This window comes from Hypanus sabinus, chromosome 6 (genome assembly GCF_030144855.1).
Source record: "Hypanus sabinus isolate sHypSab1 chromosome 6, sHypSab1.hap1, whole genome shotgun sequence".
Classification (NCBI taxonomy): domain Eukaryota; kingdom Metazoa; phylum Chordata; class Chondrichthyes; order Myliobatiformes; family Dasyatidae; genus Hypanus; species Hypanus sabinus.
In genome coordinates, this window is record NC_082711.1 from 4182141 (window position 1) to 4197133 (window position 14993).

Consider the following 14993-nt stretch of genomic DNA (forward strand, 5'->3'; position numbering starts at 1 on the left):
CCTCTCCCTGTGATCCTCTCCCTGTGATCCTCTCCCTGTGATCCTCTCCTGCCCTCTTCCCTGTGATCCTCTCCCTGTGACCCTCTCCCTGTGACCCTCTCCCTGTGATCCTCTCCTGCCCTCTCCCTGTGACCCTCTCCCTGTGACCCTCTCCCTGTGATCCTCTCCCTGTGATCCTCTCCTGCCCCTCTCCCTGTGATCCTCTCCCTGTGACCCTCTCCCTGTGATCCTCTCCCTGTGACCCTCTCCCTGTGACCCTCTCCCTGTGACCCTCTCCCTGTGATCCTCTCCCTGTGACCCTCTCCCTGTGATCCTCTCCTGCCCTCTCCCTGTGACCCTCTCCCTGTGACCCTCTCCTTGTGATACTCTCCCTGTGATCCTCTCCTGCCCTCTCCCTGTGATCCTCTCCCTGTGATCCTCTCCCTGTGACCCTCTCCCTGTGACCCTCTCCCTGTGACCCTCTCCCTGTGATCCTCTCCCTGTGACCCTCTCCCTGTGATCCTCTCCTGCCCTCTCCCTGTGACCCTCTCCCTGTGACCCTCTCCTTGTGATCCTCTCCTGTGACCCTCTCCTTGTGATCCTCTCCCTGTGACCCTCTCCCTGTGACCCTCTCCCTGTGACGCTCTCCTTGTGATCCTCTCCCTGTGACCCTCTCCCTGTGACCCTCTCCCTGTGATCCTCTCCTGCCCTCTCCTGTGACCCTCTCCCTGTGACCCTCTCCCTGTGATCCTCTCCCTGTGATCCTCTCCCTGTGATCCTCTCCTGCCCTCTCCCTGTGATCCTCTCCCTGTGACCCTCTCCCTGTGATCCTCTCCCTGTGACCCTCTCCCTGTGATCCTCTCCCTGTGACCCTCTCCCTGTGATCCTCTCCTGTGACCCTCTCCCTGTGACCCTCTCCCTGTGATCCTCTCCCTGTGACCCTCTCCCTGTGATCCTCTCCTGCCCTCTCCCTGTGACCCTCTCCCTGTGACCCTCTCCTTGTGATCCTCTCCCTGTGATCCTCTCCTGCCCTCTCCCTGTGATCCTCTCCCTGTGACCCTCTCCCTGTGATCCTCTCCCTGTGACCCTCTCCCTGTGACCCTCTCCCTGTGACCCTCTCCCTGTGATCCTCTCCCTGTGACCCTCTCCCTGTGATCCTCTCCTGCCCTCTCCCTGTGACCCTCTCCCTGTGACCCTCTCCTTCTGATCCTCTCCCTGTGACCCTCTCCTTGTGATCCTCTCCCTGTGACGCTCTCCCTGTGATCCTCTCCCTGTGATCCTCTCCCTGTGATTCTCTCCCTGTGACCCTCTCCCTGTGACCCTCTCCTGCCCTCTCCCTGTGACCCTCTCCCTGTGATCCTCTCCCTGTGACCCTCTCCTGCCCTCTCCCTGTGACCCTCTCCCTGTGACCCTCTCCCTGTGATCCTCTCCTGCCCTCTCCCTGTGACCCTCTCCCTGTGACCCTCTCCCTGTGATCCTCTCCCTGTGACCCTCTCCCTGTGACCCTCTCCCTGTGACCCTCTCCCTGTGATCCTCTCCTGCCCTCTCCCTGTGATCCTCTCCCTGTGACCCTCTCCCTGTGATCCTCTCCCTGTGACCCTCTCCCTGTGACCCTCTCCCTGTGATCCTCTCCCTGTGACCCTCTCCCTGTGACCCTCTCCCTGTGACCCTCTCCCTGTGACCCTCTCCCTGTGATCCTCTCCCTGTGATCCTCTCCCTGTGACCCTCTCCCTGTGATCCTCTCCTGCCCTCTCCCTGTGATCCTCTCCCTGTGACCCTCTCCCTGTGATCCTCTCCCTGTGACCCTCTCCCTGTGACCCTCTCCCTGTGATCCTCTCCCTGTGACCCTCTCCCTGTGACCCTCTCCCTGTGACCCTCTCCCTGTGATCCTCTCCCTGTGACCCTCTCCCTGTGATCCTCTCCCTGTGACCCTCTCCCTGTGACCCTCTCCCTGTGACCCTCTCCCTGTGACCCTCTCCCTGTGATCCTCTCCCTGTGACCCTCTTCCTGTGATCCTCTCCCTGTGATCCTCTCCCTGTGACCCTCTCCCTGTGACCCTCTCCCTGTGATCCTCTCCCTGTGATCGTCTCCCTGTGATCCTCTCCCTGTGATCCTCTCCTGCCCTCTCCCTGTGATCCACTCCCTGTGACCCTCTCCCTGTGACCCTCTCCCTGTGATCCTCTCCTGCCCTCTCCCTGTGACCCTCTCCCTGTGACCCTCTCCCTGTGACCCTCTCCCTGTGATCCTCTCCCTGTGATCCTCTCCCTGTGACCCTCTCCCTGTGATCCTCTCCTGCCCTCTCCCTGTGATCCTCTCCCTGTGACCCTCTCCCTGTGATCCTCTCCCTGTGACCCTCTCCCTGTGACCCTCTCCCTGTGATCCTCTCCCTGTGACCCTCTCCCTGTGATCCTCTCCCTGTGATCGTCTCCCTGTGATCCTCTCCCTGTGATCCTCTCCTGCCCTCTCCCTGTGATCCACTCCCTGTGACCCTCTCCCTGTGACCCTCTCCCTGTGATCCTCTCCTGCCCTCTCCCTGTGACCCTCTCCCTGTGACCCTCTCCCTGTGATCCTCTCCCTGTGATCCTCTCCCTGTGATCCTCTCTTGCCCTCTCCCTGTGATCCTCTCCCTGTGACCCTCTCCCTGTGATCCTCTCCCTGTGACCCTCTCCCTGTGACCCTCTCCCTGTGACCCTCTCCCTGTGATCCTCTCCCTGTGACCCTCTCCCTGTGATCCTCTCCTGCCCTCTCCCTGTGACCCTCTCCCTGTGACCCTCTCCTTGTGATCCTCTCCCTGTGATCCTCTCCTGCCCTCTCCCTGTGACCCTCTCCCTGTGATCCTCTCCCTGTGACCCTCTCCCTGTGACCCTCTCCCTGTGACCCTCTCCCTGTGATCCTCTCCCTGTGACCCTCTCCCTGTGATCCTCTCCTGCCCTCTCCCTGTGACCCTCTCCCTGTGACCCTCTCCTTGTGATCCTCTCCCTGTGACCCTCTCCTTGTGATCCTCTCCCTGTGACCCTCTCCCTGCGATCCTCTCCCTGTGATCCTCTCCCTGTGATTCTCTCCCTGTGACCCTCTCCCTGTGACCCTCTCCTGCCCTCTCCCTGTGACCCTCTCCCTGTGATCCTCTCCCTGTGACCCTCTCCTGCCCTCTCCCTGTGACCCTCTCCCTGTGACCCTCTCCCTGTGACCCTCTCCCTGTGATCCTCTCCCTGTGATCCTCTCCCTGTGATCCTCTCCCTGTGACCCTCTCCCTGTGACCCTCTCCCTGTGATCCTCTCCCTGTGATCCTCTCCCTGTGACCCTCTCCCTGTGATCCTCTCCCTGTGATCCTCTCCCTGTGATCCTCTCCCTGTGACCCTCTCCCTGTGACCCTCTCCTGCCCTCTCCCTGTGACCCTCTCCCTGTGATCCTCTCCCTGTGACCCTCTCCTGCCCTCTCCCTGTGACCCTCTCCCTGTGACCCTCTCCCTGTGACCCTCTCCCTGTGATCCTCTCCTGCCCTCTCCCTGTGACCCTCTCCCAGTGATCCTCTCCCTGTGATCCTCTCCCTGTGACCCTCTCCCTGTGACCCTCTCCCTGTGACCCTCTCCCTGTGATCCTCTCCCTGTGACGCTCTCCCTGTGACCCTCTCCCTGTGATCCTCTCCCTGTGACCCTCTCCCTGTGACCCTCTCCCTGTGACCCTCTCCCTGTGATCCTCTCCCTGTGATCCTCTCCCTGTGACCCTCTCCCTGTGACCCTCTCCCTGTGACCCTCTCCCTGTGATCCTCTCCTGCCCTCTCCCTGTGACCCTCTCCCTGTGACCCTCTCCCTGTGACCCTCTCCCTGTGATCCTCTCCCTGTGATCCTCTCCCTGTGATCCTCTCCCTGTGACCCTCTCCCTGTGATCCTCTCCTGCCCTCTCCCTGTGATCCTCTCCCTGTGATCCTCTCCCTGTGACCCTCTCCCTGTGACCCTCTCCCTGTGATCCTCTCCCTGTGACCCTCTCCCTGTGACCCTCTCCCTGTGATCCTCTCCCTGTGACCCTCTCCCTGTGATCCTCTCCCTGTGACCCTCTCCCTGTGATCCTCTCCCTGTGACCCTCTCCCTGTGACCCTCTCCCTGTGACCCTCTCCCTGTGACCCTCTCCCTGTGACCCTCTCCCTGTGATCCTCTCCCTGTGACCCTCTCCCTGTGATCCTCTCCTGCCCTCTCCCTGTGACCCTCTCCCTGTGACCCTCTCCTTGTGATCCTCTCCCTGTGATCCTCTCCTGCCCTCTCCCTGTGATCCTCTCCCTGTGACCCTCTCCCTGTGATCCTCTCCCTGTGACCCTCTCCCTGTGACCCTCTCCCTGTGACCCTCTCCCTGTGATCCTCTCCCTGTGACCCTCTCCCTGTGATCCTCTCCTGCCCTCTCCCTGTGACCCTCTCCCTGTGACCCTCTCCTTGTGATCCTCTCCCTGTGACCCTCTCCTTGTGATCCTCTCCCTGTGACCCTCTCCCTGCGATCCTCTCCCTGTGATCCTCTCCCTGTGATTCTCTCCCTGTGACCCTCTCCCTGTGACCCTCTCCTGCCCTCTCCCTGTGACCCTCTCCCTGTGATCCTCTCCCTGTGACCCTCTCCTGCCCTCTCCCTGTGACCCTCTCCCTGTGACCCTCTCCCTGTGACCCTCTCCCTGTGACCCTCTCCCTGTGATCCTCTCCCTGTGATCCTCTCCCTGTGATCCTCTCCCTGTGACCCTCTCCCTGTGACCCTCTCCCTGTGATCCTCTCCCTGTGATCCTCTCCCTGTGACCCTCTCCCTGTGATCCTCTCCCTGTGATCCTCTCCCTGTGATCCTCTCCCTGTGACCCTCTCCCTGTGACCCTCTCCTGCCCTCTCCCTGTGACCCTCTCCCTGTGATCCTCTCCCTGTGACCCTCTCCTGCCCTCTCCCTGTGACCCTCTCCCTGTGACCCTCTCCCTGTGACCCTCTCCCTGTGACCCTCTCCCTGTGATCCTCTCCCTGTGACCCTCTCCTGCCCTCTCCCTGTGACCCTCTCCCTGTGACCCTCTCCCACCCTCTCCCTGTGACCCTCTCCCTGTGACCCTCTCCCTGTGACCCTCTCCCTGTGATCCTCTCCTGCCCTCTCCCTGTGACCCTCTCCCTGTGACCCTCTCCCTGTGATCCTCTCCCTGTGATCCTCTCCCTGTGACCCTCTCCCTGTGATCCACTCCTGCCCTCTCCCTGTGATCCTCTCCCTGTGACCCTCTCCCTGTGATCCTCTCCCTGTGACCCTCTCCCTGTGACTCTCTCCCTGTGACCCTCTCCCTGTGACCCTCTCCCTGTGACCCTCTCCCTGTGATCCTCTCCCTGTGATCCTCTCCCTGTGACCCTCTCCCTGTGACCCTCTCCCTGTGACCCTCTCCCTGTGACCCTCTCCCTGTGACCCTCTCCCTGTGATCCTCTCCCTGTGATCCTCTCCCTGTGACCCTCTCCCTGTGATCCTCTCCCTGTGACCCTCTCCCTGTGACCCTCTCCCTGTGACCCTCTCCTTGTGACCCTCTCCCTGTGATCCTCTCCCTGTGATCCTCTCCCTGTGATCCTCTCCCTGTGATCCTCTCCTGCCCTCTCCCTGTGATCCTCTCCCTGTGACCCTCTCCCTGTGACCCTCTCCCTGTGATCCTCTCCTGCCCTCTCCCTGTGACCCTCTCCCTGTGACCCTCTCCCTGTGATCCTCTCCCTGTGATCCTCTCCCTGTGATCCTCTCCTGCCCTCTCCCTGTGATCCTCTCCCTGTGACCCTCTCCCTGTGATCCTCTCCCTGTGACCCTCTCCCTGTGACCCTCTCCCTGTGACCCTCTCCCTGTGATCCTCTCCCTGTGACCCTCTCCCTGTGATCCTCTCCTGCCCTCTCCCTGTGACCCTCTCCCTGTGATCCTCTCCCTGTGATCCTCTCCCTGTGATCCTCTCCCTGTGACCCTCTCCCTGTGACCCTCTCCCTGTGATCCTCTCCCTGTGATCCTCTCCCTGACCCTCTCCCTGTGATCCTCTCCCTGTGATCCTCTCCCTGTGATCCTCTCCCTGTGACCCTCTCCCTGTGACCCTCTCCTGCCCTCTCCCTGTGACCCTCTCCCTGTGACCCTCTCCTGCCCTCTCCCTGTGACCCTCTCCCTGTGACCCTCTCCCTGTGATCCTCTCCCTGTGATCCTCTCCCTGTGATCCTCTCCCTGTGACCCTCTCCCTGTGACCCTCTCCCACCCTCTCCCTGTGAACCTCTCCCTGTGACCCTCTCCCTGTGATCCTCTCCCTGTGACCCGCTCCCTCTGACCCTCTCCCTGTGACTCTCTCCCTGTGACCCTCTCCCTGTGACCCTCTCCCACCCTCTCCCTGTGATCCTCTCCCTGTGACCCTCTCCCTGTGATCCTCTCCCTGTGACCCTCTCCCTGTGATCCTCTCCCTGTGACCCTCTCCCTGTGACCCTCTCCCTGTGACCCTCTCCCACCCTCTCCCTGTGATCCTCTCCCTGTGACACTCTCCCTGTGATCCTCTCCCTGTGACCCTCTCCCTGTGATCCTCTCCCTGTGATTCTCTCCCACCCTCTCCTTGTGATCCTCTCCCTGTGATCCTCTCCCTGTGATCCTCTCCCTGTGATCCTCTCCCTGTGACCCTCTCCCTGTGATCCTCTCCCTGTGATCCTCTCCCTGTGACCCTCTCCCTGTGATTCTCTCCTGCCCTCTCCCTGTGACCCTCTCCCTGTGACCCTCTCCCTGTGATCCTCTCCCTGTGATCCTCTCCCTGTGACCCTCTCCCTGTGATCCTCTCCCACCCTCTCCCTGTGATCCTCTCCCTGTGACCCTCTCCCTGTGACCCTCTCCCTGTGACCCTCTCCCTGTGATCCTCTCCCTGTGACCCTCTCCCTGTGACCCTCTCCCTGTGACCCTCTCCCTGTGATCCTCTCCCTGTGACCCTCTCCCTGTGACCCTCTCCCTGTGATCCTCTCCCTGTGACCCTCTCCCTGTGACCCTCTCCCTGTGATCCTCTCCCTGTGATCCTCTCCCTGTGACCCTCTCCCTGTGATCCTCTCCCACCCTCTCCCTGTGAACCTCTCCCTGTGACCCTCTCCCTGTGACCCTCTCCCTGTGACCCTCTCCCTGTGACCCTCTCCCTGTGATCCTCTCCCTGTGACCCTCTCCCTGTGATCCTCTCCCTGTGATCCTCTCCCTGTGACCCTCTCCCTGTGATCCTCTCCCTGTGATCCTCTCCCTGTGATCCTCTCCCTGTGACCCTCTCCCTGTGACCCTCTCCCTGTGACCCTCTCCTGCCCTCTCCCTGTGACCCTCTCCCTGTGACCCTCTCCCTGTGATCCTCTCCTGCCCTCTCCCTGTGACCCTCTCCCTGTGACCCTCTCCCTGTGACCCTCTCCCTGTGATCCTCTCCTGCCCTCTCACTGTGACCCTCTCCCTGTGACCCTCTCCCTGTGACCCTCTCCCTGTGACCCTCTCCCTGTGATCCTCTCCCTGACCCTCTCCCTGTGATCCTCTCCTGCCCTCTCCCTGTGACCCTCTCCCTGTGACCCTCTCCTGCCCTCTCCCTGTGACCCTCTCCCTGTGACCCTCTCCCTGTGACCCTCTCCCTGTGATCCTCTCCCTGTGATCCTCTCCCTGTGACCCTCTCCCTGTGACCCTCTCCCTGTGATCCTCTCCTGCCCTCTCCCTGTGACCCTCTCCCTGTGACCCTCTCCCTGTGACCCTCTCCTGCCCTCTCCCTGTGACCCTCTCCCTGTGATCCTCTCCCTGTGACCCTCTCCCTGTGACCCTCTCCCTGTGACCCTCTCCCTGTGATCCTCTCCCTGTGACCCTCTCCCTGTGATCCTCTCCCTGTGATCCTCTCCCTGTGACCCTCTCCCTGTGATCCTCTCCCTGTGACCCTCTCCCTGTGAACCTCTCCCTGTGACCCTCTCCCTGTGACCCTCTCCCTGTGACCCTCTCCCTGTGACCCTCTCCCTGTGATCCTCTCCCTGTGACCCTCTCCCTGTGATCCTCTCCCTGTAATCCTCTCCCTGTGACCCTCTCCCTGTGATCCTCTCCCTGTGATCCTCTCCCTGTGACCCTCTCCCTGTGACCCTCTCCCTGTGACCCTCTCCTGCCCTCTCCCTGTGACCCTCTCCCTGTGACCCTCTCCCTGTGATCCTCTCCTGCCCTCTCCCTGTGACCCTCTCCCTGTGACCCTCTCCCTGTGACCCTCTCCCTGTGATCCTCTCCTGCCCTCTCACTGTGACCCTCTCCCTGTGACCCTCTCCCTGTGACCCTCTCCCTGTGACCCTCTCCCTGTGATCCTCTCCCTGACCCTCTCCCTGTGATCCTCTCCTGCCCTCTCCCTGACCCTCTCCCTGTGACCCTCTCCCTGTGACCCTCTCCTGCCCTCTCCCTGTGACCCTCTCCCTGTGACCCTCTCCCTGTGACCCTCTCCCTGTGATCCTCTCCCTGTGATCCTCTCCCTGTGACCCTCTCCCTGTGACCCTCTCCCTGTGATCCTCTCCTGCCCTCTCCCTGTGACCCTCTCCCTGTGACCCTCTCCCTGTGACCCTCTCCTGCCCTCTCCCTGTGACCCTCTCCCTGTGATCCTCTCCCTGTGACCCTCTCCCTGAGACCCTCTCCCTGTGACCCTCTCCCTGTGATCCTCTCCCTGTGACCCTCTCCCTGTGATCCTCTCCCTGTGATCCTCTCCCTGTGACCCTCTCCCTGTGATCCTCTCCCTGTGACCCTCTCCCTGTGACCCTCTCCCTGTGACCCTCTCCCTGTGACCCTCTCCCTGTGATCCTCTCCCTGTGATCCTCTCCCTGTGACCCTCTCCCTGTGACCCTCTCCCTGTGATCCTCTCCTGCTCTCTCCCTGTGACCCTCTCCCTGTGACCCTCTCCCTGTGACCCTCTCCCTGTGACCCTCTCCCTGTGATCCTCTCCCTCTGATCCTCTCCCTGTGACCCTCTCCCTGTGATCCTCTCCCTGTGACCCTCTCCCTGTGATCCTCTCCCTGTGATCCTCTCCTGCACTCTCCCTGTGATCCTCTCCCTGTGACCCTCTCCTTGTGACCCTCTCCCTGTGATCCTCTCCTGCCCTCTCCCTGTGACCCTCTCCCTGTGACCCTCTCCCTGTGATCCTCTCCCTGTGATCCTCTCCCTGTGATCCTCTCCTGCTCTCTCCCTGTGACCCTCTCCCTGTGACCCTCTCCCTGTGATCCTCTCCCTGTGATCCTCTCCTGCCCTCTCCCTGTGACCCTCTCCCTGTGACTCTCTCCCTGTGATCCTCTCCCTGTGATCCTCTCCTGCTCTCTCCATGTGATCCTCTCCCTGTGACCCTCTCCCTGTGATCCTCTCCCTGTGACCCTCTCCCTGTGATCCTCTCCTGCCCTCTCCCTGTGACCCTCTCCCTGTGACCCTCTCACTGTGATCCTCTCCTGCCCTCTACCTGTGACCCTCTCCCTGTGATCCTCTCCCTGTGATCCTCTCCCTGTGATCCTCTCCCTGTGACCCTCTCCCTGTGATCCTCTCCTGCCCTCTCCCTGTGACCCTCTCCCTGTCATCCTCTCCCTGTGACCCTCTCCCTGTGACTCTCTCCCTGTGACCCTCTCCCTGTGACCCTCTCCCTGTGACCCTCTCCCTGTGATCCTCTCCCTGTGATCCTCTCCCTGTGACCCTCTCCTGCCCTCTCCCTGTGATCCTCTCCCTGTGATCCTCTCCTGCCCTCTCCCTGTGATCCTCTCCCTGTGATCCTCTCCTGCCCTCTCCCTGTGATCCTCTCCCTGTGACCCTCTCCCTGTGACCCTCTCCCTGTGATCCTCTCCCTGTGACCCTCTCCCTGTGACCCTCTCCCTGTGACCCTCTCCCTGTGATCCTCTCCCACCCTCTCCCTGTGATCCTCTCCCTGTGATCCTCTCCCTGTGACCCTCTCCCTGTGACCCTCTCCCTGTGATCCTCTCCCTGTGACCCTCTCCCTGTGACCCTCTCCCTGTGATCCTCTCCCTGACCCTCTCCCTGTGATCCTCTCCTGCCCTCTCCCTGTGACCCTCTCCCTGTGACCCTCTCCCTGTGACCCTCTCCTGCCCTCTCCCTGTGACCCTCTCCCTGTGACCCTCTCCCTGTGACCCTCTCCCTGTGATCCTCTCCCTGTGATCCTCTCCCTGTGACCCTCTCCCTGTGACCCTCTCCCTGTGATCCTCTCCTGCCCTCTCCCTGTGACCCTCTCCCTGTGACCCTCTCCCTGTGACCCTCTCCTGCCCTCTCCCTGTGACCCTCTCCCTGTGATCCTCTCCCTGTGACCCTCTCCCTGTGACCCTCTCCCTGTGACCCTCTCCCTGTGATCCTCTCCCTGTGACCCTCTCCCTGTGATCCTCTCCCTGTGATCCTCTCCCTGTGACCCTCTCCCTGTGATCCTCTCCCTGTGACCCTCTCCCTGTGACCCTCTCCCTGTGACCCTCTCCCTGTGACCCTCTCCCTGTGATCCTCTCCCTGTGATCCTCTCCCTGTGACCCTCTCCCTGTGACCCTCTCCCTGTGATCCTCTCCTGCTCTCTCCCTGTGACCCTCTCCCTGTGACCCTCTCCCTGTGACCCTCTCCCTGTGACCCTCTCCCTGTGATCCTCTCCCTCTGATCCTCTCCCTGTGACCCTCTCCCTGTGATCCTCTCCCTGTGACCCTCTCCCTGTGATCCTCTCCCTGTGATCCTCTCCTGCACTCTCCCTGTGATCCTCTCCCTGTGACCCTCTCCTTGTGACCCTCTCCCTGTGATCCTCTCCTGCCCTCTCCCTGTGACCCTCTCCCTGTGACCCTCTCCCTGTGATCCTCTCCCTGTGATCCTCTCCCTGTGATCCTCTCCTGCTCTCTCCCTGTGACCCTCTCCCTGTGACCCTCTCCCTGTGATCCTCTCCCTGTGATCCTCTCCTGCCCTCTCCCTGTGACCCTCTCCCTGTGACTCTCTCCCTGTGATCCTCTCCCTGTGATCCTCTCCTGCTCTCTCCATGTGATCCTCTCCCTGTGACCCTCTCCCTGTGATCCTCTCCCTGTGACCCTCTCCCTGTGATCCTCTCCTGCCCTCTCCCTGTGACCCTCTCCCTGTGACCCTCTCACTGTGATCCTCTCCTGCCCTCTACCTGTGACCCTCTCCCTGTGATCCTCTCCCTGTGATCCTCTCCCTGTGATCCTCTCCCTGTGACCCTCTCCCTGTGATCCTCTCCTGCCCTCTCCCTGTGACCCTCTCCCTGTCATCCTCTCCCTGTGACCCTCTCCCTGTGACTCTCTCCCTGTGACCCTCTCCCTGTGACCCTCTCCCTGTGACCCTCTCCCTGTGATCCTCTCCCTGTGATCCTCTCCCTGTGACCCTCTCCTGCCCTCTCCCTGTGATCCTCTCCCTGTGATCCTCTCCTGCCCTCTCCCTGTGATCCTCTCCCTGTGATCCTCTCCTGCCCTCTCCCTGTGATCCTCTCCCTGTGACCCTCTCCCTGTGACCCTCTCCCTGTGATCCTCTCCCTGTGACCCTCTCCCTGTGACCCTCTCCCTGTGACCCTCTCCCTGTGATCCTCTCCCACCCTCTCCCTGTGATCCTCTCCCTGTGATCCTCTCCCTGTGACCCTCTCCCTGTGACCCTCTCCCTGTGATCCTCTCCCTGTGACCCTCTCCCTGTGACCCTCTCCCTGTGACCCTCTCCCTGTGACCCTCTCCCTGTGATCCTCTCCCTGTGACCCTCTCCCTGTGACCCTCTCCCTGTGATCCTCTCCCTGTGACCCTCTCCCTGTGACCCCCTCCTGCCCTCTCCCTGTGATCCTCTCCCTGTGACCCTCTCCCTGTGACCCTCTCCCTGTGACCCTCTCCCTGTGACCCTCTCCCTGTGACCCTCTCCCTGTGATCCTCTCCCTGTGACCCTCTCCCTGTGACCCTCTCCCTGTGATCCTCTCCCTGTGATCCTCTCCCTGTGACCCTCTCCCTGTGATCCTCTCCTGCCCTCTCCCTGTGACCCCCTCCTGCCCTCTCCCTGTGACCCCCTCCTGCCCTCTCCCTGTGACCCTCTCCTGCCCTCTCCCTGTGACCCCCTCCTGCCCTCTCCCTGTGACCCTCTCCTGCTCTCTCCCTGTGACCCTCTCCCTGTGACCCTCTCCCTGTGACCCTCTCCTGCCCTCTCCCTGTGACCCTCTCCCTGTGATCCTCTCCCTGTGACCCTCTCCCTGTGACCCTCTCCCTGTGACCCTCTCCCTGTGATCCTCTCCCTGTGACCCTCTCCCTGTGATCCTCTCCCTGTGATCCTCTCCCTGTGACCCTCTCCCTGTGATCCTCTCCCTGTGACCCTCTCCCTGTGATCCTCTCCTGCCCTCTCCCTGTGATCCTCTCCCTGTGATCCTCTCCTGCTCTCTCCCTGTGACCCTCTCCCTGTGACCCTCTCCCTGTGATCCTCTCCCTGTGATCCTCTCCTGCACTCTCCCTGTGATCCTCTCCCTGTGATCCTCTCCTGCCCTCTCCCTGTGACCCTCTCCCTGTGACCCTCTCCCTGTGATCCTCTCCCTGTGATCCTCTCCTGCTCTCTCCATGTGATCCTCTCCCTGTGACCCTCTCCCTGTGATCCTCTCCCTGTGACCCTCTCCCTGTGACCCTCTCCCTGTGACCCTCTCCCTGTGATCCTCTCCCTGTGATCCTCTCCCTGTGACCCTCTCCCTGTGACCCTCTCCCTGTGATCCTCTCCTGCTCTCTCCCTGTGACCCTCTCCCTGTGACCCTCTCCCTGTGATCCTCTCCCTGTGATCCTCTCCCTGTGACCCTCTCCCTGTGACCCTCTCCCTGTGATCCTCTCCTGCCCTCTCCCTGTGACCCTCTCCCTGTGACCCTCTCCCTGTGACCCTCTCCTGCCCTCTCCCTGTGACCCTCTCCCTGTGATCCTCTCCCTGTGACCCTCTCCCTGTGACCCTCTCCCTGTGATCCTCTCCCTGTGACCCTCTCCCTGTGATCCTCTCCCTGTGACCCTCTCCCTGTGATCCTCTCCCTGTGACCCTCTCCCTGTGAACCTCTCCCTGTGACCCTCTCCCTGTGACCCTCTCCCTGTGACCCTCTCCCTGTGATCCTCTCCCTGTGACCCTCTCCCTGTGATCCTCTCCCTGTGACCCTCTCCTGCCCTCTCCCTGTGACCCTCTCCCTGTGACCCTCTCCCTGTGATCCTCTCCTGCCCTCTCCCTGTGACCCTCTCCCTGTGACCCTCTCCCTGTGACCCTCTCCCTGTGATCCTCTCCTGCCCTCTCACTGTGACCCTCTCCCTGTGACCCTCTCCCTGTGACCCTCTCCCTGTGACCCTCTCCCTGTGATCCTCTCCCTGACCCTCTCCCAGTGATCCTCTCCTGCCCTCTCCCTGTGACCCTCTCCCTGTGACCCTCTCCCTGTGACCCTCTCCTGCCCTCTCCCTGTGACCCTCTCCCTGTGACCCTCTCCCTGTGACCCTCTCCCTGTGATCCTCTCCCTGTGATCCTCTCCCTGTGACCCTCTCCCTGTGACCCTCTCCCTGTGATCCTCTCCTGCCCTCTCTCTGTGACCCTCTCCCTGTGACCCTCTCCCTGTGACCCTCTCCTGCCCTCTCCCTGTGACCCTCTCCCTGTGATCCTCTCCCTGTGACCCTCTCCCTGTGACCCTCTCCCTGTGACCCTCTCCCTGTGATCCTCTCCCTGTGACCCTCTCCCTGAGATCCTCTCCCTGTGATCCTCTCCCTGTGACCCTCTCCCTGTGATCCTCTCCCTGTGACCCTCTCCCTGTGACCCTCTCCCTGTGACCCTCTCCCTGTGACCCTCTCCCTGTGACCCTCTCCCTGTGATCCTCTCCCTGTGACCCTCTCCCTGTGACCCTCTCCCTGTGATCCTCTCCTGCTCTCTCCCTGTGACCCTCTCCCTGTGACCCTCTCCCTGTGACCCTCTCCCTGTGACCCTCTCCCTGTGATCCTCTCCCTCTGATCCTCTCCCTGTGACCCTCTCCCTGTGATCCTCTCCCTGTGACCCTCTCCCTGTGATCCTCTCCCTGTGATCCTCTCCTGCACTCTCCCTGTGATCCTCTCCCTGTGACCCTCTCCTTGTGACCCTCTCCCTGTGATCCTCTCCTGCCCTCTCCCTGTGACCCTCTCCCTGTGACCCTCTCCCTGTGATCCTCTCCCTGTGATCCTCTCCCTGTGATCCTCTCCTGCCCTCTCCCTGTGACCCTCTCCCTGTGACCCTCTCCCTGTGATCCTCTCCCTGTGATCCTCTCCTGCCCTCTCCCTGTGACCCTCTCCCTGTGACCCTCTCCCTGTGATCCTCTCCCTGTGATCCTCTCCTGCTCTCTCCATGTGATCCTCTCCCTGTGACCCTCTCCCTGTGATCCTCTCCCTGTGACCCTCTCCCTGTGATCCTCTCCTGCCCTCTCCCTGTGACCCTCTCCCTGTGACCCTCTCACTGTGATCCTCTCCTGCCCTCTACCTGTGACCCTCTCCCTGTGATCCTCTCCCTGTGATCCTCTCCCTGTGATCCTCTCCCTGTGACCCTCTCCCTGTGATCCTCTCCTGCCCTCTCCCTGTGACCCTCTCCCTGTCATCCTCTCCCTGTGACCCTCTCCCTGTGACTCTCTCCCTGTGACCCTCTCCCTGTGACCCTCTCCCTGTGACCCTCTCCCTGTGATCCTCTCCCTGTGATCCTCTCCCTGTGACCCTCTCCTGCCCTCTCCCTGTGATCCTCTCCCTGTGATCCTCTCCTGCCCTCTCCCTGTGATCCTCTCCCTGTGATCCTCTCCTGCCCTCTCCCTGTGATCCTCTCCCTGTGACCCTCTCCCTGTGACCCTCTCCCTGTGATCCTCTCCCTGTGACCCTCTCCCTGTGACCCTCTCCCTGTGACCCTCTCCCTGTGATCCTCTCCCACCCTCTCCCTGTGATCCTCTCCCTGTGATCCTCTCCCTGTGACCCTCTCCCTGTGACCCTCTCCCTGTGATCCTCTCCCTGTGACCCTCTCCCTGTGACCCTCTCCCTGTGACCCTCTCCCTGTGACCCTCTCCCTGTGATCCTCTCCCTG